Source organism: Misgurnus anguillicaudatus, chromosome 2, assembly GCF_027580225.2.
Source record: "Misgurnus anguillicaudatus chromosome 2, ASM2758022v2, whole genome shotgun sequence".
NCBI classification, from domain to species: Eukaryota; Metazoa; Chordata; class Actinopteri; order Cypriniformes; family Cobitidae; genus Misgurnus; species Misgurnus anguillicaudatus.
This window is the reverse complement of record NC_073338.2, coordinates 19650895-19677821: the sequence shown is the minus strand read 5'-3', so window position 1 is coordinate 19677821 and position 26927 is coordinate 19650895. Positions and strand designations below refer to the sequence as shown.

The 26927-nt window shown below is 37.8% G+C and overlaps 1 protein-coding gene and 1 pseudogene across 4 annotated transcripts in view; one reads left to right on the top strand and one right to left on the bottom strand.

Moving 5' to 3' along the window:
• Positions 1–26927, top strand: part of astn1 (astrotactin 1) — a 356183-nt gene that overhangs the window by 229882 nt on the left and 99374 nt on the right. The window lies entirely within an intron of this gene.
• On the bottom strand, positions 21112–21228 carry LOC141351507 (5S ribosomal RNA; annotated as a pseudogene).

Sequence of the window (26927 nt, the reverse complement as noted above, 5' to 3'; positions counted from 1 at the left end):
AGCTGGGTTTTCACAGACTTGTGCATTGTTTTACAGTATTTTATTGGCTGGATTAGATTATATTAATATGCTTATTGCTAGAAATGATAAAAGTTACAAGGTGTCTCTTGGAAAAGGAAATCTGCATTACTTTGGTAACCAGCTGCGATTGTGGCTTCCACTTTTGCAGCCTAACACTGGGTGAAATCTCATTGGTATGCTTTCATAACTAGACATTAAACATCATCATCAAATATCATTTGATGGTTTAATTTCAATTCAATTCAATTTTATTTATATAGCGCTTTTCACAATACTCAATTGTTTCAAAGCAGCTTTACATTAATAGAAGCAGTAAAAGCACAGAAAAATGACAGATAGCACAACATAATACACAATAGCATAAGCTGTCAAATTTGCTGAGGCTATGACTCGACATTATGAACGAGCGTATTACTAATGTAACGTCTAGGAGAAGAAGCTAAATTAAGCCCAAGCAGGCTACCTCCCCGGGGTAAAAAACCCCCTAGGAGAAAAAAAACAAAAACCCCGGGTTGCTGAGCCGAGGAAAAAAAAAAAAAAAAAAAGTCCTAGGAGGGAAAAACCCTTGGGAGATATATATGTATATAAACACATATAAACGGATAAGGAGATTAAGCGGGGATTAAGCGGGGTTTAAGCGGGTTCTGCCGGTGGTCGTTGGTCAGGCATCAGCTGGGCATCACAGTGATGGACGACCAGTAGATCAGAGGTGAGTCGACTTTCACATCTACCGGAACTGGGTCTGTTTGTCCCATTGTCCTCAGGGTCGAGGACAGGACAGGGAGAGAAAAACAAAATCATATTAGCGTAGGGGCCGTTCACATGTAATGCAAGTGTCACACAGTGATGTGGTTTAATCAGCTTAGTTTCAGACAGACTAACTATTGCGGCATGATTATATTATCCACAGTTGAGGATTTTGCAAATTGGGGGCCCACTGCGACGGTATATATGGTAACTAAGGGTCACCTTCTGATTTTTAAGAGAAAGAGAAAATGAAACCTGTCGACCCGTTTGACTAAGGCCTGTAACCCCACTGTCGTCGTTAATGCAGGTTCAGTGGCAAACGGGTCTATATTGCATGCTATTTACAAGATCATGAGAAAACGCCAACATCGCAACCTGACCATACGTGCCAACCCGTTTGACTAAGGCTGGAGGCCCCACTGTCGTCGTTAATGCAGGTTCAGTGGCAAACGGGTCTGTATGGCATACTATTCACAAGACACAAAAAAGCGCCAAAATCGCAACCCGACCATACGTGCCAACCCGTTTGACTAAGGCTGGAAGCCCCACTGTCGTCGTTAATGCAGGTTCAGTGGCAAACGGGTCTGTATGGCATAGTATTCGCAATATAAAGAAAGCGCCAAAAGCCCAACCCAACCGTACGTGCCAACCCGTTTGACTAAGGCCGGATGCCCCACTGTCGTCGTTAATGCAGGTTCAGTGGCAAACGGGTTTGTATGGCATACTATTCACAAGAACACGAAAGTTCCAAAATCGCAATCCGACTATACGTTAAGATAAGGTTTTTATTTATTTATTTGGTTGGTCTGTTTTATGACCGCGAGTGCTTTGTTCGGTACAAATAACTATTTCGAGTTAAGTACTTTTACTAGACAAATTATGCGAATGCTTTGTTGAAGAGAAAAGTTTTAAGTCTAGATTTAAAATTATCGACTGTGTCTGATTCTCGGACATCGGTTGGTAAATCATTCCAGAGCTTAGGGGCTAAGTAGGAAAATGACCTTCCACTTTTAGACACTTTTGATAGTCTAGGGATAATCAAGAGACCAGAATTTTGTGACCGTAGTGTGCGTGATGGATTGTATTCTGATAGTAATTCTCTAAGGTATGAGGGTGCTAGGCCATTTAAAGCTTTGTAGGTGAGTAGTGATATTTTAAATTGTATGCGATATTTAACTGGTAGCCAGTGTAAAGATGCCAGAATTGGGATTATGTGGTCGTACTTTTTAGATCGAGTAAGTACCCTTGCAGAAGCGTTTTGAACTAGCTGAAGCTTGTTTACTTGATTTGCATGGCATCCCCCGAGTAGCGAGTTACAATAGTCTATTCTAGAGGTCATAAAAGCATGGATAAGCTTCTCTGCATCAGATGTAGACAGTATATGGCGTATTTTCGAGATATTTCTAAGGTGGAAGAAAGCTGTACGGCAGACGTTGGCGATATGACTATCGAAGGATAAGTTGCTGTCGAACATCACACCTAAGTTCCTTACCGTGGAAGATGGCACCACAGTGCAGCCATCTATGTGCAACGTGGAATCTGCGATCTTATGTGTGTCGGGATACGGTTCTATAAGAAGTATCTCTGTCTTATTGGAGTTCAGCTTAAGCAAGTTATGTGCCATCCAGTCAATAACATAGCTAATGCAGTCTGTTAGCTTAGAAAACGTGTGTGTTTCGCTGGGATGTGAGGAGATGTAAAGCTGGGTATCATCCGCATAGCAGTGAAAACTTATGTTATGTTTCCTGATAATGTCTCCTAGAGGTAACATGTATAACGAGAACAGGATAGGACCTAAAACCGATCCCTGCGGTACACCGTATTTAACCAGGGAGTGATATGACTCTTCCTCGTTTACATAAACAAAGTGATAGCGATTGGTTAGATACGACCTAAACCATGCTAGCGCCTGACCACTGATACCAACATAGTTTTCTAGTCTATTGAGTAAGATTGTATGATCTATTGTGTCAAAGGCTGCACTAAGGTCTAATAATATAAGAATTGAGATTTCACCACGATCGGATGTTAATAGGAGGTCATTTGTAACTCTAAGCAACGCTGTCTCTGTGCTATGGTGGGGCCTGAATCCTGATTGGAACTTTTCATATGTACTATTATTTGTCAAAAATGTGCGTAACTGGCTTGCCACTACCTTTTCTAATATTTTCGAAAGAAAAGGGAGATTTGAGATTGGTCTAAAGTTATTAAGCTCTCCCTGATCAAGCTGTGGTTTTTTAATCAGCGGTTTAATAACTGCTAGTTTGAAAGATGTTGGAACGTATCCTATTTCTAGCGATGAGTTAAAGATATTTAGAACCGGGGTTGACACTACAGGAAATACCTCTTTAAGTAGTTTTGTGGGAACGGGGTCTAATATACAGGACGATGATTTGGATGACGTTACTAGTTTAGAGAGCTCTTCTATTGTAGTAGGTTTAAATGAATCAAGATGTTCGTGTGGTAGTCTAGTGTTAAGTGAACTAACGGGTAGAGTGGTGGCTGCCTGTGTAGCTACGATGTTTTCCCTTATAGCCGTAATTTTGTTAGAAAAGAAGTTCATGAAGTCGTTACTATTGTGTTGGAGTTTACTATTGGTTTCTGTTTGTTCTTTGTTTCTAGTCAGTTTTGCAACGGTGCTAAAGAGGAAACGAGGGTTATTATGATTCTCATTTATAAGCTTGCTAAGATAGGTAGATCTGGCGGTTTTAATAGCCTGTCTGTAGTGTTTAACACTATCTTTCCATGCTGCACGCCATACCTCTAACTTTGTGCTTCTATAATTTCTTTCCATTTTCCTAGTTGCCTTTTTAAGAGCTGCGGTGTGATGATCATACCATGGAGCTGGCGGCTTTTCTTTGATTCTCTTTTTTCGAATGGGAGCAACGGCATCCAATGTGTTAGAACAGACATTGTTTAGGTTTTCTATTACAATATCTAGATCATCACAGTTATCTGCATGTTTAATTTGGGACAGGTCTGGAAGAGTGCTAATAAAGCTATCTTTAGTGGTGGAAATTATTGTTCTGGCTAATCTGTAGCATGTTGTGGATTGAGTGATCCTATCTAGAAGTACAGTGTATGACACAAGGTAATGGTCAGAAACTGCATCACTCAGAGGTGATATTTTGATGTCATTAATATTAAGCCCGAGTGACAGAATTAAGTCTAATGTGTGCTTACGAGTATGCGTTGGCCCTGTCACGTTTTGTCTAATATTGAGAGAATTTAGAACATCCATAAACGCACGTCCTAATGCATCTTTATGGTTATCCACATGAATATTAAAATCACCAACGATAAGAGCTTTATCTACAGTGACTACAAGCTCAGACAGAAAATCTGCTATTTCTTTAAGGAAATCTGCATGGTGGCCCGGAGGTCTATAGATTGTAGCTAAGGCAAAAGAGAGCTGTTTGTGGTTACGATCAGTTATTTCCATATTTAACAACATTAGTTCAAATGATTTAAATTTTAGTTCAGATTTTTGGTTTACTTTAAAAATTTTGTTGTATATTGTAGCTACACCACCCCCTCTCCCCTTTAACCTAGGTTCGTGTTTATAATAATAGTCTTGTGGGGTGGATTCGTTTAAACTAATGTAGTCGTCTGCTTTAAGCCAGGTTTCTGTTAAACAGAGTGCATCTAAGTTTTGGTCATTAATTATTTCATTAACAATAGGTTCTTTATTGGTAAGCGATCTAATGTTAAGAAGGCCGAATTTTAACATTCGAGGTTCATCTTGTAATGTATTGTTTTCTAATTTTATGTTGGTCAAATTTGTACGTGATGTGGCAAGCGGTGCTCTGTATTTGCTTGTTCGGGGAACAGATACAGTTGAAATGTGTTGATATTCTGGTAAGATCGACTCGAAGTTCTGGGATATATGTGATCTAGACATATCATGCCAGCTAACAGACGGACAGTTAAGCTGATCCGTCTGTTTCCTGACCTGGGCCCTGGATAGTCATACTATATCAGAATTAAGAATATTAATCAGGTTTCTGGTGAGTATAGCACTTCCTTCTGATGTCGGATGAAGGCCATCTCGGGTTAGGAGAAATGGTCTACCCCAGAAATGCTTCCAATTGTCTATAAACCCTACATTATGCTGAGGGCACCACTTTGACATCCAGCCATTGAGAGACACTAATCTACTATGTGTTTCATCTCCCCGGTAGGCGGGGAGGGGACCAGAGCATATTACATTGTCTGACATTGTTTTTGCAATTTCACACATCTCCTTAATATTATCTTTGGTGATTTCCGACTGTCGGAGTCTGGTGTCATTTGTTCCGGCGTGAATAACAATCTTAGAAAACTTCCGTTTAGCATTAGCCAGCACTTTAAGTTTGGATCTAATGTCAGACGTTCTGGCTCCCGGTATACAGTCGACTAGGGTGTTTGGTGCCTCAATGTTAGTGTTCCTGAGTATAGAATCTCCAATGACCAGGGCACTTTTAACAGGTGTTTCAGCTAGTGTATTCCTTAGGGGATCGAATCTGTTAGAAAGTACCGTAACGTTATGGGTCTTAGATGGACGCCGTATATGACTATGCCGCCTGACAGTCACCCAGTTAGACCGCCGACTTGACTCTGATGTCGGAACCGAGCCATGTGTATTATGATAAACACTATGCGCGCTCGATACAGTATTTATAATGTTTACATTAGCATCTGATGTCGGAACACTATGTGCGCTCGATACATTGTTTGTAATGTTTACATTAGCATCTGATGTCGGAACCGAGCCATTAGTCTTTTCGCTCGATACAGTATTTACAACAGTAACATTAGCGGTTTTGCTATCCTCAACTAGCGTTCGGATGCGCGATTCTAGTTCAGCAACCTTCTCAGTTAATCTTAATACTTCAATACACTTAGTGCATGTAAACCCATCTATGCTAACGGCAGAAGCTAAACTATACATGTAGCAAGTAGTACATGTTACAATAACAAGCGGAGTCTTACCGCTTTCATGCTGGGCGATGGCGTCTTTGTTTACCCGAACGCGCTCCGCGGAGCTGCATCGCGTTGGGGGTTTGGTTGTGGTACGCCTCAGTCGCCTGCGAACGTCTGGGTCCAGGGTGATGTTGGGCATGCTGAATCTGCGAAGGCCGGGCAGCGGCTCCTCCACAGCTTCCCGATCGCTTTCATGTTGGGCAATGGCGTCTCCGTTCACTCGCTTACGGTCCGTAAAGCTGCATCGCGTGGAGTACTCGTTTGTCGCATTCCTCGGTCGCTTGTGGACGTCCGGAGACATGGTGAAGTGGGCGCTGTAGCTCGCGTTGGATCTGCTCAAACCGATCAACTCCTTCGCAGCTTCCCGCTCAGGCGAGGACAGGTCAGAAAAGCATATATCAGATGAATCCGCCATTAGATCGGAAAATGCTAGCTTCAGTCGGCAGCGTTTGTTGAAGCTAGCGGGCTATATGCTAACACTGTGGGTGTTTATTAGTGATAAATAGTTTCACGTGGTAGTACTGCTCAATAATCCTCACGGTAAAGTATTCCTAGGTAGAACTTAATATATAAATAGGAATAAGATAGTAAAAAAAGGCTTTTAGATGAAGAACTCGACGGAGCTCCGATGCACGATCTGTTCAGCGTGAAACCGGAAGTCAAGTGAAACCGGAAGTCAAATCATCGTTGTACACACCTAATCCGCAACAAGTTTAGTGATATGATGTGTCAGGATATGCATCAGTTTCGTTTTTTTTATGGAAACCTCATGTCAGGTTAGTACCCTGTTTTATTTTCTCTAATTGTATCATATTGTAAGCTTTAGTGGAATAAAGGGTTTTATGAGGAGACAAATTGCTTATCCATACAGAATTAGTAATTTAAAAAGCAATTGCATATTTATACATAACCAGATTAATAATTTAAGATACTGAGTTTGAATAATACAGTAGACTATTGTCTAAATGGGCGTGCATAAGAATCGCCCTAAGCACCCCAACGTTTTGTTTTGTGGAAACATAAAATCAGTTTTAGAGAAATATGGACATGAGCAGAGAAACTAAAACCCGACACAGCTCCTGGGAGGTTAGTCACATCTGTTCAGCCAATAAATGGGCAAGGGCAGATGTGAGAGGGCTGGCTGGATAAAGCTGAACAGAGGCCAACGCTGCTCCATCTTCAGAAGGCCCCTGGGCAACCTCACCTGGTTTTATATGCGGTGGCTTCACTCAGCTGCGCCCACGTAAATGTACAAGGTCGAACAAAATGTAAATGGTAAGAAAACAAAAAAGTTAGTTTTGTTCAGATTAAAGCTCCTATAACAGCATATCTGATGTTAATCTGGAGTACCTATAGAGTAGTATTACATCCTTCATATCTCCAAAGAGTCTTTAGTTTAATCAGATTTATAAAAGACAGACCAACTCTAGCGATTCTTTCTGATAACGTATGAAAAATTCGTAAGGAGGAGTTACGAGCTGCGGGAGGAGCGAGTCACGAGCCAAGCAACACTTTATACAACACTGTTTAACCCTCTGGGGTCCGACCATTTTGGGACACTGGCAGAGGTTCTGACATGCTCTTACATTTGGTCTTTTTTCAATTGCTTTAAAACATAATGATGGCAAAAGTCTCATAACACTGCATTCAGCACAAATTGGGCTACAATATTATATGAGCTACATGTATGTACATGTTTGTAAGCAAGTCACTAATATAAGTACACAAAACCCATACTAAACATGTTTTAACAAAACTTTTTCTTCTCCTTACATCCAAAAACACACTTCTTGCTTTAAAGAGATTTCTATAGGTCTAGACCAGTAATTCTTAAAGTGTGGTCCGCGGACCACTAGTGGTCCGCCATCGCCCCCTAGTGGTCCGCCAAAAGATGACCTAAACTAGGCAAGTGTTTATACAATCGTCACTTATTTAAGTAGATTTTTAATGCACTTGCGAAATTGTGATATCAGTTCTTGCCATTCTGTTTTAATAATGTAAAAATGGATCGGTTGGCTAAACCAAAGAGGAGTCAAAATAAAAGATCAAGCGTCAACTGAAAGCAGCTAAAATCCACAGATCTATTAGTTTTGTAATGTACTAGTTTTTTCATGTGTAAAATCCCTGTAATTTCAGTGATTTTGGACATTAAGGGGAACATTTTTTTTCAGTATTTTATTGTTACCATAGTTAAAACCATAGACTTCATATACCCACCACCTCAGTTTTAAACTAATGGCTCTTTGGAATGACATTAAGTGGGACCTAGGCTGTTATAGTATGTTTAATTGCAGTTTTTTCACATGTGCAGTTTGTTGTTCATATTAAGCTGCAACTCATTTCACATTTACTTTTTCAAATGCAAAAATTCATATAATAATTTCTGAACATAGCATTGCATTTGTTTTTAAAAAATTTGTTTTTGACTTGAAACAGTTCCATATTAAACTTAAACTTAGCTTATCCTTCCTTTTTTGTTGTTTTTTGGGGGAGTGTTAGAGTGGGATCCTGTTAGGTGGTCCTCAGAAAAAAATTGGAAGATAAAGTGGTCCTTGGGCTGAAAAAGTTTGAGAAACACTGGTCTAGACAAACTACAGAGTCAGACAGGCAGAGTTCAGGTGTCTATGTTTCTGGCTGCCTTATAAACAACATGCCCTTGCGCATTCATATAAAACAGCAGAGCTATGAACATAAACAAATGCATTGTGATCCACACAGGCATTACTTCAGGGACTGCAATAAGGACCAAGGTCATTTGACAAGACATACAAGAGGTCTTAGTCTGTGCTATAGGTAAATAGGATAAGAACGAGGTGGATAGCAACAAACAAAGAAAAAAAATCATTGCAGCGGTGCCTGTGGTTGAAGCGGTGCCTGTGGTTGAAGCGTGAAAATCTGTATAAGGGGAGTCAGAGAGCAATATATTATGTTTCTATTTGAACTACATTATCACAAAGAGATTTCTTAGACACCTAAATGCCTTACACATCAGTGCGTGATTACTTTGACATCTAAATGCTTTACACATCAGTGAGATGAAGAGCAAATAGACGGCCATTTACACCATGAACAATTACCATGTAATGTACAGTGGTGTGAAACAAGTGTTGGCCCCCTTCCTGATTTTTCTTTTCCTTGGATGTTTGTCACACTCTAATATTTCAGATCATCAAACAAATTTAAATATCAATAAAATATAACACAAGTAAACACAGCATGCAGTTTAAATTAAGATTTTTATTATGATGGGAAACAATATCCAAACCCATATGGCTCTGTGTGAAAAAGTGTTTACCCCCTAAACCTAATAACTGGTTGGGCCACCCTTAGCAGCAACAACTGCAATCAAGCGTTTGCGAGAACTTGCAATGAGTCTGTTACAGCACTGTGGAGGAATTTTGGTCCACTCATCTATGCAGAATTGTTGTAATTCAGCCACATTAGAGGGTTTTCAAGCATGAATCGCCTTTTTAAGGTTATGCCACAGCAACTCAATAAGATTGAAGTCAGGACTTTGATTAGGCCACTCCAAAGTCTTCATTTTGTTTTTCTTCAGCCATTCAGAGGTGGACTTGCTGGTGTGTTTTGGATCATTGTCCTGCAGGATTTTTTGGTAGACAGCTGAATTCTTGGTTCAATTATCACAGCAAGTTTTCCAGGTCCTGAAGCAGCAACCAGACCATCATACCACCACCACCATATGTTACTGTTGGTATGATAATCTTTTTCTGAAATGCTGTGTTACTTTTACACTAGACGTAATGGGACACAAACTTTCCAAAAGTTAAACTTTTGTCTCGTCAGTCCACAGAGTATTTTCCCAAAAGTCTTGGGGATCATCAAGATGTTTCCTGGCAAAACTCAGACGAGCCTTTATGTTTTTTTGCCTTAGCAGCTTTTCCGTCTTGCAACTCTGCTATGCAGACCATTTTTGTCCAGTCTCTTTCTTATGGTGGTGTCATGACTGAAGCAAGTGAGGTCTGCAGATCTTTGGATGTTGTTGTGGGGTTTTGGTGACCTCTTGCATGAGTCATTGCTGCGCTCATGGGGTAATTTTTGTCGGCCGGCCACTCCTGGGAAGGTTCACCACTGTTTCATGTTTTTGCCATTTGTGGATAATGGCTCTCACTGTGGTTCACTCGATTCCCAAAGCTTTACAAATGGCTTTATAACCTTTCACAGACTGATAGATCTCAATTGCTTTCTCTCTCATTTGTTTCTGAATTTCTTGAATCTCAACATAATGTGTAGCTTTTAAGGATTGTTTGGTCTACTTCATTTTGTCAGGTAAGTCCAATTGAAGTAATTTCTTGATTGCAAACAGGTGTGGCAGTAATCAGGCCTGGGTGTGGCTTAAAAATTTAGATTTAAAGAGATGCAAAGCCCTATAAGTGCGTCTGACATGTTTTCTTGTAAATTAGCATATTTTATCAGCCTCTTATGTTTCAGCCCAGTCTCACGAAATTTCGTTATATAGTCACATATTTTTTTTATTCTTTTTTCGTGCTATTATCACGAAATTTCGTGTTTTTTCGTGATCGTATAACGAATTCCTGTTTTCGTGTGATTATCACGTATTGGTTACTCGACTGTTTTGTCCTATTTTCTTACCATTGTCGCTTCGGTTTAGGGTTAGATTTACATAAAATGACATCCCTAACCAAACCCAACTCTAACCCTAACGCCAGGCGACATATAAAAAAATAAATCAGAAAAAAAATGTATAGATCAATATATAAAGTGACATTCTAATGCAAGCACCAAATCTAACCCTAAACCAAAGCGACACTGGTTTAAAAATAGGAAAAAACAGTCGATTAACCAATACGTGATAATCACACGAAAACAGGAATTCGTTATACGATCACGAAAAAACACGAAATTTCGTGATAATAGCACGAAAAAAAGAATAAAAAAAATATGTGACTATATCACGAAACTTTGTGAGACTGGGTAGCATGTTTAGGTTCAGTAATATCACTTTAATGACAATGAAAAGGTTATTAGTCAGTAATAAAAATTCCTTATTTTCACAAATGTCACTTTAGTCATTTCATTGGTATTTAACAAATTTGACTGTTTTTCGATTCAAAAACCTAGGGATAGTAAACAGTTGAAAAATCACCAAAGATGCAGAATTCAGAAATATAAATATTAAGAAACTGAACCACATATTAGGAGGAGTTGAGGTGCACGTAGCTGCCACATTTGGGTTGTATTCTTTCCAAGTTTGAATGTGATCTACTTCGTTTCCCAATCCTGCCCTGTCTGTCTCCAGTCACTCTTCACTGTCCTTTCTGAATAAAGATATAAGGCTCAAAATGTCAGTCAAAATCCTAATATATGCGGTAAACCTCCTTTAACCGGGTATAAAACTCTTGAAGCTTGACAATCGAAATCCGACTCATGCACACTCCATCATTCATACAATTCTTATTCTGTCCACTTAGAGGACTTTGCTGAAAAGGGACATAGCATTTAATGGATTACCATAATTAGATATTTTTTAATGGTCTGAGGCTGGGATTAAGTGGATTTGAAGCAAAGGTACTCAATATCATTGCAATATCCCATTTTTGACTTCATTAGATGCTTTTGCACATGATCTCTTCATTTTTTTAAAGTGACCCCTTTGATAGAGTTGCTCTATGTCTTTATCAATATACTATAGACCATTTCAAAAGATGTAAACAACACTGGTCCAGAAGCACTTCCTGTTTCCGTTTTTTAACACTAGATAAACATTGGGATAAAATAAACCAACAGAACATATAAACCTGAAATAACTGAAGTTAAACAAACATCTTAAAGATAATAATATATGTGAAATAAAAAAATAACAGTCACAAACTGTAACAGGAAGTGTTTCTGGACCAGTGTTGTTTACATCATTTGAACTGGTCTATAGTGGTGTGGACTGCAGTATTATATTTTATTTTATAGTTATTGTTGCGTTCCACTTGAGAATAAGCTTTAAGGCACCTGCATGTGTTTTTTTCTGCTGTAATTGTGTCTGCATTTCTGAACAGATTTTAACAATGTCTTACATACTGCCAAGATCAAAGTCATACTCTTTTATCTTATTTCTCATTAAATCTCCTTCAAAACCAATGTATGCATTATATGCTATGTACATTATTACTGTATTTTTTACAATGTTGTTTTTCTGTGTGCTTGTGTAAACACAGGCGCCCAAAGCTCTTTATCTTTACAATGGTAGATGTAGTGTCTTAGACAGAGTCGGATAAATAATGGCCTTCTTCTCAACACTGTTTCGGTCCAGTGACTCCAACACCATGTGTTTTTTTGTCAAATCAACTTTGTTGCCTTTTTGAAGGACATCACCTTGCAATTCCGGATAAAAATTTCGTTTTCTATCTAGATGGATAGCCTTAAATGCCTGAGTTTTCTCTCTTACCTGAAAACGCCATTATTCTTCATTTTTGCCAGCACCATTGTGACATTAAATATAGAGTTGGGCTGTTTTTCACTTTTTGATTTATTAATGGGTTTTGAAACCTTTTTCTCCCTTATTTCATATCATTCAATGACATTTAGATTCCACAAATTAGCTCCGTTCTGTGGCCGTGACCCGGGAGTCCAAACAGCTGACTGTAGGAAAAATCCAGATGCTGGATATTAGGGATGTGTTAGTGGATTGCCGTAAGGAAGTGAAGCGACATGGGGTGGGGTCTTTATATCTCCTGTGTCTCAGTCAAAGGTCCTGCTCTTTGGATATGGGTAATGAGCTCTCTGGAGAATAGAGTGCTAAATCATTCTTGTACCTCTGCCATAACTAGCACAACCCACAGACACTGAAGTGTGCCACCTAATCATTTTTGAGTGGTTTGGGGGAAATGTTGTCCGCTAAGCTTATGAATATTCATAGATCAGCTGAAGGAATGAAAATATTGGAATGTTGCATTAGCAGAAAAAAATATGCGATACATACTAATATGTATGTCTGTTAAATATTTATTAAACAATTTGTTATTGTAAATGTTTTGTTGGAGTATACAGTATACACTGCCATTCAAAGGGGTCACTTATGCATTTTTTATTATCATTTTCCACATAACTGAATATTAGACCTGTAAAACACAAATTATACTATTGCAATGATGTAACTATAAAACAGTGTTATAAATAAGCATCTTCACATTAGCCACCTTTTGCTTAAAATTGTAAAATTGTTTTTTTTGGCATTTTATTGCCATCTTAAGGTCTCACCCTTAGACTTTTTTTAAACAATATTGTAGGATCCAATCTGTTCTATATTCTGGACTTTTTATTCATTATTCAGTCCAAGTCATCAATTTTTAACATAACAATTGTATTAAAACAAGTCTGTGTTTTTGGCAAAAAAAAAATTCTAACCAACTAATTATAAATTTAGACATACAGTAAAAATTCAGAACATTTTTTTGTTTAAGATCATGAAAACATTTTAGTCAAGTGACCCCTATACCTTTGAACAGTAGTGTATCAAATGTATTTATTTATTATTATTATTATTACTTCATAAAGGGTGCACACAGTCAACTATGGGCCTGAATTACAGACGTTTTTCATTCCTGTTGACAGACATTAATTCTTTACAATCTAGCTTTTGTAGTATACCAAAAATTATCAATGTTTTTATAAAGACATTTGGTAACACTTGAAGGAGTGTTCATATGTCTGACATGACACCTTCATAATCATGACATGGCACATCTCATGAACATGAAGGAGATTTGCACATTTTGGTCAACTGTTATTAAAGGCGCTCTAAGCGAATCTGTGTGGCATCACTTTTTGTTGATGTTTGAACTGTTTTCAAACAAATGGAGCATAGCTAACTCCTCCCTTCCATAGAGACAGAGCGCAGCGCGTCATAACCTGAGAACCACGCCGCCCACCGGGGGGGGGGGGGACAATCCAACCATCTCCATTGACTTTGTATTGCGAGAGGCCGCCTCCTTGTCATTTTTAGCTTATAACAAAAAACAGAATAATGCCTAAAAGCTGCTGTGTGACAATATGTACACCTAACAAGCCTAAAGAACCCAGAAAAAAGTTTTTATAATCTGTCGAGCCGTAAAACCCAGTCTTTAAGGAGAATAAAGTGGATCGCCGGCTGCGTTTCCCCCTGGTGGGCGCGGTTCCGCTGATGGGAGTGCTGTGAAAAGTTGCCTGTTTCCATTTTTGTGTCTTTAGCGCTCGTTTTTTGGGGTCGACAGCTTATAAAAACTTATGTTTTTTTTTTGGCTTGTTAGATATACACCTTGTCACACAGCAGCTTTTAGGTATTATTCTGTTTTTAAGTTTTATCTGTAAATAAGTTTTTATAAGCTGTCGACTTCAAAAAACGAGCGTTTACAGACACAAAATTGAAAACAGGCAACTTTTCATAGTACTCATGTTAGTAGAACTGTGTCCACCAGGGGGAAACGAAGTCGGCGTTCCACTTTATTCTCCTTAAAGACTGGGTTTTACGGCTCGACAGCTTATAAAAACTTATTTCTGGGTTTTTTGGCTTGTTAGCTGTACATATTGTCACACAGCAGCTTTTAGGCATTATTCTGTTTTTTGTTATAAGCTAAAAATGACAAGGAGGCGGCCTCTCGCAATACAAAGTCAATGGAGATGGTTGGATTGTTTTCCCTCCCGGTGGGCGTGGTTTTCAGGTATGACGCGCTGTGCTCTGTCTCTATGGAAAGGAGGGGGAGGAGTTAGCTATGCTCCGTTTGTTTGAAAACAGTTCAAACATCAACAAAAAGTGACGCCACACAGATTCGCTTAGAGCGCCTTTAATAACAGTTGACCAAAATGTGCAAATCTCCTTCATGGAGACGGTTGGATTGTATTCCCCCCGGTGGGCGTGGTTTTCAAATTTGCATAACTGTGCTTTGTCTCTATGCTTTCATGAACACGCCCAACCCCCACCCCCAAATCCTTGACATAAACCAATACATCATAACTTGTCATGACAACTTGACAACACCAACCAACATAACATATATCTTATCATAACTTAACATATATTTTATCAATTTTAATTATTATTATTTTTATTATTATTATTGAATGTTTGACAGAGTATTAACACCTAATGACATTTTATGACAAAATGTATTTGTACCACTGTAGTTGAGGTCAAGAAAATATTAATGATGCTATTATAAACCTATTTGACAGAGTATTAACACTTAATGACTTTTAATTACAAATTTAATTTGTACGACTAGTAAAAAGTGGTCAGACACAATTACAATGGGCTCATGACAGCCAATGTCAAAACCAACCAATTTATTGAAATGTTAACCCATAAAGCTAGGTATTTTCTTAATTTTGATACTTTTATCAACATGTCATGTTTTGACAGATTTATGACAAGTTATGTGTTCTTGGTAATGTCAAGTTGTCATGACAAGTTATGATGTATTTGTTTATGTTAAGTTGTCATAACAAAGACATCTTAAACAATGTCATCTTTGCATTAAAAATGAGCAAATTACATTTTATAACAGTTGTCATATACGTGCATGAAATCTCCTTCATGTTGATAAAACGTGTCATGCAATGATTATAAAGATGTTATGTCTGTCAGGACTCTTGTTTTATATTTATGTTTTATCGTGATGGCAGGGTTCTGACAGTCTCTTGTTTTATGTGGAGGCTCATGGCCTTGTATATTGGGTCATGTGCCTCTGGTGTCTCATTCTTAGTCCCCGCCCCCTTGTTCTCCTTATTAATTATTCATTATTAGTTATCTCTCTCACCTGTGTTGCCCTCGTTTAGTTCCCCTATTTAATCTCCTCTTGTCTCTTGTCTTGTGCTGGTTCATTGTGTTTATACGTGTCGTGTCATGCAGTCATTATTGTTTATTCAGTTTAGTGTTTCATCTTAGTCTAGTTCATCATGTTAAGTTGGTGTTTGTAATATCATGTTTAATGTTGTGTTGCCCTCTCGTGGGCTTTTGATTTCTTGTTCTTTGTTATTAAATGTTCTATGTTCACCCCCCGACATCGTCTGCGCTTGGGTTCTCTTGTCTCCTGTCCCAAACCCTGACAATGTCAGTCTTATGAACACCCCTTTAAGTAACGGATATTCACATTGTTGGGTAAAGAAATGTCCAAAAGCTATATTGTAACTGTGTTTGGATGAGCATGTTCAAGTTTGTAATAATCCCTAAATAATCAGTTTTCAATAACTGGTCAAATGCAGTTAACAGATAATGTGTGAACAGAACATTTCTGATAAATCATACTGCCAATCTACCAGCAACAGAGGTTGTAAGATAACCAGCAATTTACTGGTAAGCACTATGTGTGAATGGAGAATAAGAGTTACCGGCATAGAATGGATGACATCAGAAATCGACAGCTTCGGGCATTTTAATACAGATGACGCGTTTACCCCCGCACTGCTTAAAGTCGAGCACACCTTGAGTTAACATCCACATTTTTTCACCAAAGTTGTTTAAAACAGCTTACCATATATTTTCCGAAAGCTATATCCTTTGCACACTCTCTGTGAAGCCTATGTTTAAACCATAGACTGTAAAACAGATAGACATAGTGTCCGTGATGTCACCCATAAGTTTCTGAAGATCGTTTTGGAAGCTTAAAGTAGGCGGTGCCTGCCGTCGCATCTTGCCCGTGTGTCACCGTTCATCACTCGCACATATCCAAAAATGGGTAAAGAGGCGGGATGTGGGTGAAGCTGAGGTGGCTGGTTGCTGAAACCACACCCACCTAGCTCGACTCTAGTGACAGCAGTCGCTGTTCAACCGTCACTCAGGTGGCCACGCCCTTAATTATGCAGAACTTTAAGGCTTAATATAATTTAAACGTTACAAAAAAAGGTAGCCCCTCGGTTTAAACATTACTGCTGGTCAAGACCCAAGTTGTGACTCTTCCCCAGTTCAATTCAGTTTGAAGTCACCTAATGCAATGTTTGGTCACAGGCAACTGTGAGCGTTTGCCACAGAAGTGAAAAAACAAGAAAATACGGACCATGGATATGAAGTCATTACACGCCATTGTTTACAAATACGACACTGAGCTCACCATGTGACACTTTCGAGGTAACTTCCGCTTTCTCAGCAAGTTTACCGGTATTTTGATACTAATGCTTGAATGAAATCTTACTGATAAAAAGACGTAAAGTCACTAGCTTTCACGTAACTTGTTATTTAAATCATCTGTAAAAGGATAATAGACAGAGGCTATACACATGGCCGTAGCCAGCTATGAGGTCACAGAGGTCCGGACCTCGGTAATTTTTTCATATAAAAAAATAAAATTTGAATTTCTCTAAATGACTAATTAGTTTTTCAAAACGAGTCCGCATATATAATTAAGTTTGGACAGTTTACTGTACAGTTTAGTGTAAAATGACGAAGATTGGCTTAAGCTGCGACGGCGCGGGTAATTTGCAGTGTTGCCAGATCCTATTGTTAAAAATCCTCTTTAGACGTAGTGTTTTAGCAATTAATGTGACACTTTGACATTATATAAAGTGATTCAAGGGCGTAGGTTTGATCCTGGCATTGGTGGGGACATAAATAAAATGGTCGCACTGCAAAAACTGTTTATCACCGTTTACTTGACATAAACAACAGACAACTCAGTATGCACTTTATTTGGTGACACTGACATCTGACTCGCCACCCCCGGTGCCATCCCAAATTTAATGTACTATAATAAACAATTCGTTATGTCCTAGAGCCTAATAAACAGTAACTGTTTAAGTCTTTGTCAAAAAAAAAGAAAATCACATTGTAACATATATGAATCCATATTTACTTTATAACATTGAAGAATATGCAATTAATATTTAATTCTTAATTTAATTTTGCCAAAAAAATCCCAGTGTTGAAGTAGGTATGTATATCATGCTGTTTCCTGAACAACGTTTATTGACGTTTCTGTAGTTCACATTAAATCTTATTTTCATTAACAGACAGTTAATCAGTGAAAAAAATAGTTTAAGTTTAAAATGCAACCTTACATTGTGTCTACATCTGTGCAAGTAATGACCACAGTGCAGTAATGTAAAGTATTCAGCAATCATGACATTAATGTGTTTTTACCATGTTGGGGTTATTTTCTTTCATGGATTAGGAACCCCCTAAATAACCTTGCCACCCCATTTATAAAAGGTTGACACAAGTTTGCAACTCCTCAGGTTAACATGGGATTGTCGTGTATTGGTGAAAACACTGTCCTTGAATCATTATGTGACTCAACTTGTTCCGTATTTTGTGCATGAAACAGTTACAGTGGGTATAATAATACTTTCTTCCTCACTTACCTGTAGCCTGAATAATCACGCGCGTCTTGTTGAGTGAACTTTGGCGCGTTGTACAAAGTGAAACCATCCTATCACACGTAGCGAGTAAAGACAAGCCCATCATAAAGTGATGTGCGTTAGAGAGGCGGGACTCAAGAAATGCAAAGCCAATCATATTAGCGATGTGAGTTACGGAGGCGGGCATTGCAGAGAACGAAAGCTGTTAACCTTTTGTGTACCACATAGAGCGTTATTTTTACAGAACGGGATTGCAAAAGATTTTTAATCTCATTTAAATGATTCCTGAAAAAAAAAATATAATAAGTAAAAAATAGAAAACACAAGACTAAGACGGACATCAGTGGTTATATATAAATACAGATTAATTGTTTGGTCGAAATTATTGCTAGGGACAATTCAGTCTTTCCTGAATTTTGGTAAGGACATGTCCCTAGCGTCCCACCCTAAATCTACGCCCATGAAGTGATTGTTAGGTGTAGGTTAGTATTACCGATTTCTCTGATTTATTTCTGAAATACAAGGTTTGGACGAACTTTGTTTTTTAAGGCCAATTATTTTTGCTTGTTTTTCGTACTAATATCTGGCAACATGGAAACTGAAAGTTATCAAATAAGACGCATCATTCAGCGCGAGCAGGTTATTGCTGACAGGATAAAAGCAGTAAGATAAAAGCAGTAATCATCATAATTTTGTATGTAAGAGTATCAACAGTATCAACAACACTATCGAATACATAAAATAACTCTGGTACAAAGATGTAGAAGAATTGGGTTTAAATCAAATATGCCAAATATGTTTAAACACATAGCAAAAAACGGTAAAGCTAATCTCAACAAAACATAAGCATTAATAATTCTAATATTTCATTTAATTTTGAAGTTAACCTTTAACAAACTCATGCTGAAAACAATAAGAGCACTAAACAAGTTCTTGTTTAAAATCTTGTAACATTTTTGTTATATAATATTGCTTATTAAAATGATTACAAAAATAAACATTGTTGCATGAAAAAGTAATAAATAATCCAGCAGTCCCAGTCCATCCCCCAAAACAGATGTGTACCCAAAGTGTAAAAAGGTTAAGACAGAATATTTTAGATCCCAGGTAAAAATAAAGTATGCTTCAATGTACTTAAACCACTTAAATACTAGCAAGTACATTTGTAAGTTATGTAAAGTTATGCTTCACTTTACCTGAAAAAGTAAGAATACCAGTACCAACTAGATTTCTATTGAAATAAATGATGTCTCAAAATAACACTTACATGTTCTTAACTTAATTTTAAGAAGTACCAAAAACAAATGTGATATAAGCCACAAAATAAGTGCACGAAAATAGTACATTTACTAAGTGTACTTAAAAAGTGTATTTTTTTTAAGTGCACTTTTTTCACCTGGGATAGCATCTTAACACCCCACCCTGGACCTCGGTAATTTTCAAACCCTGGCTACGGCCATGGCTATACATGTATGTTTATTTATGTAAGTAAACTTAAAAAGCTGATTAATAGACCGCTATAGAAAACAATTTGCAAGCTGAGATTTTAAATAACATTGGATTTAAAAGTATAGCAAAAGAGGTTAAAGATTGATTCACTTCAAACTTTTTCCAAATATGTGTTTTAATGCTAAAGTCTCCTCATATGCTCTTGCAAGATACCACTGAAATGGCTTTTTTGAGGACAGGCGATACTAAGAATATAATACTTGACTTGATGATCAATATATTATTGATAGTAGGACCAACTCAACATCATGAAATTCTGTACTGAAGAGATGAAATATAGATCGCACAGACAAACTCTACTGAATTACAGTGCACCAAAACGACACAAGAACCGGTTTTATGACAATCATTGTACACCCACTCTGCTCTCGTACCCTGTGTTTTTCTTCCCTGCTTTTCTCTCGCTCCTGTAGCCTCCCTCTCTTATAAAATGCCCTGTATGACAGTGAGGTTAGAGGGTAACAATCCACCGCTGCAGTGTCCAATGCTGCCCGAGGCTGAAAGATTGAAAATTGAGGAGCGAAAGATCGAGAAACTTGGGAAAGAAACAGATTCTCACCCAGCGCCCGTGGATGTGTTTCAGATATAAAAATTTGAAAAATATAGGGAAAGAGATGATGACGAAAAGATCAAAAGCATGTAGAGATGCTCTTTTGGCCTGGTCTGTCATAGAGGAGCTCCCTGGAGTTGTACCTCGACAGGCCAGGTGCACAGGTTTGATGAATGAGCTGTGGATGCTCCGCTGTAAAACAATTAAAATCTAAGGGAAGCAGATGTCTTCACTGAATTAATATCTTTATCTGGGCTTATAAATTGTGATGCTGAATACCAAGGTCCTAGAAAGCATGTTTATGTGGGTAATGGTGAGGCTGATAACAGCCAGATCCTACAATGAGGTCACTGTATTACCGTACCTGAACAGACATTAGTCAAAGCAGCAAATAAATTAGAAGTTGGTGAGTGACTCCTACATTTACTCCGTGTAGCATATCTTCTGAAAAAAGGCACTTGGGAGTTTTTTCCAAATTTAAGAATTAAAATAAGTTAAAAAGAACAAGAGTTGTAAATGTTTAATTATAGTGGAACTTAAATATATAATATATAATTATAGATGCCCCATAGCAGTCCAAAATAAAAATAAAAAATAATACCTTACATTTATATAGCGCTTTTCTCAGTACTCAAAGCGCTTTACATATGAACGGGGGAATCTCCTCAACCACCACCAATGTGCAGCATCCACCTGGATGATGCGACGGCAGCCATATTGCGCCAGACCGCTCACCACACACCAGCTTATTAGTGGAGAGGAGACCGAGTGATATAGCCAATTAGTATGAGGGATGATTAGTAGGCCAATGGGCAAGTTTGGCCAGGATGCCGGGGCACACCCCTACTCTTTTCGAAGGACATCCTGGGATTTTTAATGACCACAGAGAGTCAGGACCTCGGTTTAACGTCTCATCCGAAGGACGGTGCTTTTTTGACAGTATAGTGTCCCCATCACTATACTGGGGTGTTAGGACCCACACAGACCACAGGGTGAGCACCCCCTGCTGGTCTCACTAACACCACTACCAGCAGCAACCTGGTTTTCCCAGGTGGTCTCCCATCCAAGTACTGACCAGGCTCAGCCCTGCTTAGCTTCAGTGGGCAAGCTGTCTTGGGCTACAGGGTGATATGGCTGCTGGCAAAAAGCAAAGTTATTTTTGTATTTTTGTTTATTTCTTTATCGTGACATATTTTCAAATATGTTATTTTAATGACGTAGAAAGATATAGAAAAAATATATTATGCATTATGCATTTACATTTTGCTATGACCTAGTGTATATGTATCTACAAAAGTTTTTTTGTAAAATTTTATAATTTAATTTACAAATAAATTAGAAAAATGCCTTTTACTAAATAAATGAAATAAACAAAGCACGTTACAATGTCATTATAAAACATTTAAAAATTGTTACAAAAACAAAAAACTGTTTACGTTGTAGATACCAATTTTATGTATTAGTGCTGTACATGATCAAACATACGATAAAAATCATGGTAATAAAACATAAAACCAGCCCAGTGTCACAAAATTTCGTTATATAGTCACATATTTTTTTTTATTCTTTTTTCGTGATTTTATCACGATTTTCCGTGTTTTTTCGTGATCGTATAACGAATTTCTGTTTTCGTGTGATTATCACGTATTGGTTACTCAACTGTTTTGTCCTATTTTCTTACCATTGTCGCTTCGGTTTAGGGTTAGATTTACATAAAATGACATCCCTACCCAAACCCAACTCTTACCCTAACGGCAGGCGAAAAAATAGTATTAACCAATAAAGTGACATTCTAATGCAAGCACCAAATCTAACCCTAAACCGAAGCGACAATGGTTTAAAAATGGGAAAAAGCAGTTGATTAACCAATACGTGATAATCACACGAAAACAGGAATTCGTTATATGATCACGAAAAAACGCGGAAATTCGTAATAATATCACGAAAAAATAATAAAAAAATGCGTGACTATATCACAAAACTTTGTGAGACTGGGTAGTAGCATAAAACATATCATAATTCAGTTAAAAGCCAAGGAACCCATGCTTTGTAAAATAACACAGTAGTAAACATAGAAACATAAAACAAAACACATCAAATTCAATTAAAAGCCACAGTAAAAAGAAAAGTTTTTAACCTGTTTTTAATTTCTGATAAGGTAGGGGCTATTTATATTGCAAGGGGTAATTTATTCCAGATGGTGGGACCAGCTACAGCTAAAGCATGATTTCCTCTTGTCTTTAATTGGGATTTTGGAATCTGAAGGAGGGACTGATCGTTGGAACGAAGGCTCCTATTTGAGCTGTACAGATGGAATTGAGAGGATAAGTATGGGGGGCAAGAGTATAGGGCTTTGTACACAAGTAGCAGGATTTTAAACAATTGTTGTGAAATGATCAAAGAAAGCATTCATATTAATGGCGGTGATGTATCACCTATCACATGTAAATGGATCCACCATATATTAAGTGATAGGTGATCCAGAAAGCAATTTACCAGTAATAATAAGCTTTTGACCTCGAAATATACATTCAAAATATTTGCATACTGTAGGTAGATCGACAATGTTTTGCAAATCGTGAATGTGAACGTGGATCAGGATAGAAAGACAGTATACTGGATTACAGATGCACAAGGCGAATATGATGCAAAAACTACAACTTAAGGCTGTAAAACACGAAACTTTATAAAATAAGGTAAACATAACAGTTTGTGAACAAAAACAGGTTGGATCCGCCCACGTGGGTCGGTCGGCTTTAAAGGTTAAGCAGTGGTGTGTGTGTTAAAAAAGTGTATTTTGTTAAAGTCTACGAGACCAAATGTGGCCGTAACTAAAGAAATGTATTAAATATACAAAAACATTCCCATTGCATTCAATATACGTCGCACAGTTAAAAAATAGTCAAGGCTGACCAATGAGCTGTACAATGCAAAAAGTATATAATAATATAATAAAGTGTTTTTATTGAATGAAGACAGGAGACTATGAATCATGAAAATAGGATCAAGAATTTTCATGCAGTGAATGTTTTGGACAACTACAAAAGGAGCCATATTTTTAAAGGGCACCTGTTATGCAAAATCCATTTTCACAAGGTGTTTAGACATATATGTGTGCTGGCAGTGTCTGAACAAAACCACCCTACAATGAAAAAAATCAACCAACTAATTATTTTTTTAACTCCCATTAAACCAAAGCAATCTCAAATGACAACCTGTTTTGATTTTCTTGTTAATGTGACATCACACTGATAAAGCCCCGCCCACAGCCACTGACTTGCAGTCCTGCATTACCATAGTTTCCACTCTCAGCGTGTTGTATGTTGTCAGGTGTTGGGCACACCTGAGACTTATATTATATCTTGTAAAGATGGACCAAATAGTTGCCCTTTAAGCAAAACAGTGTAAGTGATATTTCTGTGTGTCAGTCAAACATCAGTCTTGATATTGCCTTTATCTGTGAACGAGAGCTCACAGAGATAAACTAAAGCTTAAAATAAGTCTGCTGTGTGCACAATGACTTAATCGACCTTAGGGCCCAGACGTTCAGCCACGGGATCATCACCAACTTCAGGCTTAAAGGCTGTAGCATCTAAAATCTCTACTTACTTCTGTTCGGCATGATATTCAATCATTCAGTCGTTCCCTCTTCATGAAATTTCATGAGAAACTAAACTGATGACATAGTGATTTTTCCTGTCAAGACTAGTGGCCCGGTGCAGTTACTTCAGTCTGATTCATCAGTTTTAAACACAAGTAGTAAATCTCAGAGTAGTTCTAAATAAGGTCATGAGGTCTCAATGAGGTCATTCCCATAAGGAACCTTTAGTAAATGTATTCCAGGATATATATTTATTTTTTGACATCCTTTATTTCCCGGTTGATCTTGTTAGTATTCCTGAACAGTGAGAGCAGTAGACTGAGGTTTGGCTAGGGGAACATTAGTTAGAGGTCCTAACCTTTTGCCAGTGATCATTTGGATTGTCCTTCAACAGACGGAGATGAGCAGAGCTCTCTCTCTCTCTCTCTCTCTCTCTCCTGGTAAGAGTCGTTATATTCATTCACTGCGATTTGAAAATGGACTGGAACTAACAGAGCCCTCTGCTAGGATGTGCGGTTCTATGTTGTGCTGTATAGGGGAGAATATAGAGATAACGGGAAGCTGTATGCTCCAAAGACTTTTAAGAAATATGAAGTTTTAAAGAGACTTAATGAGTCACTGGGACACAAATATCCTGTCTACAAAGACCCCAGAGTTTGTTTTTATAGTACCCACTACAAAGTAAAACCGGATACCTTTGCTAAGCAGATCTTACCCCAGGGCTTGCAATCTTAAACTTGCGTTATCACACCTTTGCACCTTATTTAAAGAGCTTTTTAAATTAAATCTAGAGTTCATGTTTGTTAGCTCTGAGGCCATCTATGTGTGAAATGTTGAGTAAATTAAACTTGAGCAGATATGCATGTCTCTGTACCAGAAAGCTTATCTTGCACTACACAGATTTTTGTTTAGTCTGTTACCCTCTAGCATGAGATAATTATATCATCTTCACTATCAAGTAGCAAATTTATGCTTCATAAACCATACTAGCTTCATGTTAGCTTTAAGGTAATTGTGGTTACATCATAATAAAACAGCCAATTCAACTTATTAAAAAGACCACATTAAACCTGGCAAATTTCAAACTGTTTTAAATAAATTGAATGCAACAGTATGGCAAATAGTTCCTGTTTTTTATACCAGAAAAGAAGCCAAACAACACACTGCAAAAAATATTTTCAAGAAAAAAAATTCTTAGTATTTTTGTCTTGTTTTTGGTAAAAATATCTAAAAAATCTTAAATTAAGATGTTTTTTCTTGATAAGCAAAACGACACAAGAAAATAAGTCTAGTTTTTAGACCAATAATATCAAATTTAAGTGATTTTGTGCATAAAACAAGCAAAACAAATCTGCCAATGTGGTAAGCAAAAAAAATGGCAATGGCAGATTTAAATTTGATATTTTTGGTCTAAAAACGAGACTTATTGTCATCTTATTGACTTATTGTCATCAAGGAAAAGCATCTTGATTTAAAGGAACAGTATGTAGGATTGTTGCCAAAACTGGTACTCCACTTTTTAAATGACCATATCCCGGCCGGACCACTGTTGTCAGTGATATAAGTATTTGAAATGAAAATTATTTCTTAATGTCTAGTGACATATCAGGGCCATTTTATGATTAATTGATATAAATTTCTTACATACTGTCCCTTTAAGAATATTTAGATATTTTTACTGAAAAGTAAAGTAAATACTAAGATTTTTTTTCTTGAAAATCATTTTTTGCAGTGTTTCTTTTTAAAGTTCCCATTCACTGATATGCTCACACAAAAATCGCTGCAAAATACACTTTCCAACAGCAGTTTTATCATAGTTTTTGCCAACTCCATTGACTTGTATTAGATGTGCTGTGAGGTACGGTATTACTCCGCGCGGGGAACTTTGTTTCTATTCTTGCAATTGGCAAAGGCGGATTATTGCCACTACCTGGGCTGGAGTGTCTATTATTCAAGCTCTCAACGGAAGAATGTACGGGTGAGGCGTTTGGAAAAATAGATCCACAAGTTTACAACGAATGCTAAAACACCTGTTGGAAAGCATCTTTTGCAGCGATTTCCGTGAGCATATCAGTGAACACCCCCGACCACTCGCTGAGTTTCACGTCTACAGCCATTATAGAGGTGGGAGTTGAAACACAAACACCCGAAAATTCTCGGGGCAGCCGCATATGTAGAAATTTCAGTCAAACGGTTCTATTTCACCATAAACAATCTGAAAACAGGGCTTTAAGTGTAAAATACCGAACTTGTCCTTTAATCTGGAGTATCTATAGAGTAGTATTACATCCTTCATATCTCCAAAGACTCTTTAGTTTTATCAGATTTATAAAAGACAGATTAGCTCTAGCGATTATTTCCGCTACCGCACAGAAACATTCATGAAGGAGGAGTCACGAGCTGCGGGAGGAGTGAGTCATGAGTCATGCAACACTGTATTCAACACTGGATAACTTATGATTCACTATGTTTGTGTTGTTTATATTATGAGCACTTACACACCGATTTCCAACATAACACAAAAGTCTTACCGCAACTCATGACCCGGTTGGGACTTTTCAACCAAATCCAGCGTTAAACAAACACACATGCAAAATGCCGCTGCTACCCCGGATAAACAAACTATATCCGTTTCCATAAAGCTGGCTTACTTCTCCTTACATCCAAAAACACACTTCTTCTTTGTCGTGCCATTGTTGAGTCTTGATATAAAACAAAGCTGCCACGTGAAGTGGTGCTTGTGACTTCTAGCGTCCTCGGTTTGTGCTCTCCCGCTGATTGACGTGTGGGCATGGTTTTCCGGGAGAAGGGCCCATAAAAATACATGATACGTAAGGCCTACCCATGATATGTAAGCTGTACCAGTGTTCGAAAAGAACTTTTAGAAACTTGTACGAACCCTGGCGACAGGCATTCGGCAAAGAAATACTCGGTAACAGTGTTTTTTTGACACTTTGTCTATGTTTAACATGAGGAAACAAACTTTTAAGCATTGTTAATAAGTCAGAATGCATAAAATACCATTGGACCCCCCCCCCCCCTTAAACTTTACTTATTTTAACAGTGGCATTTTAACATTGCATGTTTGTGCCTTTTTTTCTTTACTTTGCAGGCATTAGGCATTATGGGCTCTGCAACTGAATATAACGTTTGTGTGTGTGTTTGTGTGCAAGGGATGCTTGGTTTGATATCTAAATGAAGAGTGATGAGTTAGGTGTGCAAGGCGTTTTATCAAGGCCA